Source organism: Haematobia irritans, unplaced genomic scaffold (assembly GCF_050003625.1).
Source record: "Haematobia irritans isolate KBUSLIRL unplaced genomic scaffold, ASM5000362v1 scaffold_47, whole genome shotgun sequence".
In the NCBI taxonomy this organism is placed as follows: Eukaryota; Metazoa; Arthropoda; class Insecta; order Diptera; family Muscidae; genus Haematobia; species Haematobia irritans.
This window is the reverse complement of record NW_027445806.1, coordinates 47,085-47,500: the sequence shown is the minus strand read 5'-3', so window position 1 is coordinate 47,500 and position 416 is coordinate 47,085.

Sequence of the window (416 nt, the reverse complement as noted above, 5' to 3'; positions counted from 1 at the left end):
GAGGATTAAAATTGGCGCAGTCGGTAGGATACCAATTCGTATTGGTATCCGAGAAACGTCCTACGGACAGAAAAAAAAAATAATCCTGTGTAAAAGGATACAAACAAATTAAAAGATTTTGTTTTGTATAAAAGAAATTAAAATAAGATAATCCTGTGCAAAAGGATTACAATATAGTAAGAAAAATTTTGTTAAGTAAGATAATCCTGTGGAAAAGGATTACAATAAAGTAAAATATTTTATTCTGTGTAAAAGAATAAAATAAAAACTTAACCTTGTGTAAAGGGATATATAATAAATAATAATTAACACTTAAAAACGTAACCCTGTGGAAAAGAATTACAATAAAGTAAAAGATTTTATTCTGTGCAAAAGAATAAAATAAAAACTTAACCTTGTGTAAAGGGAATAATAAT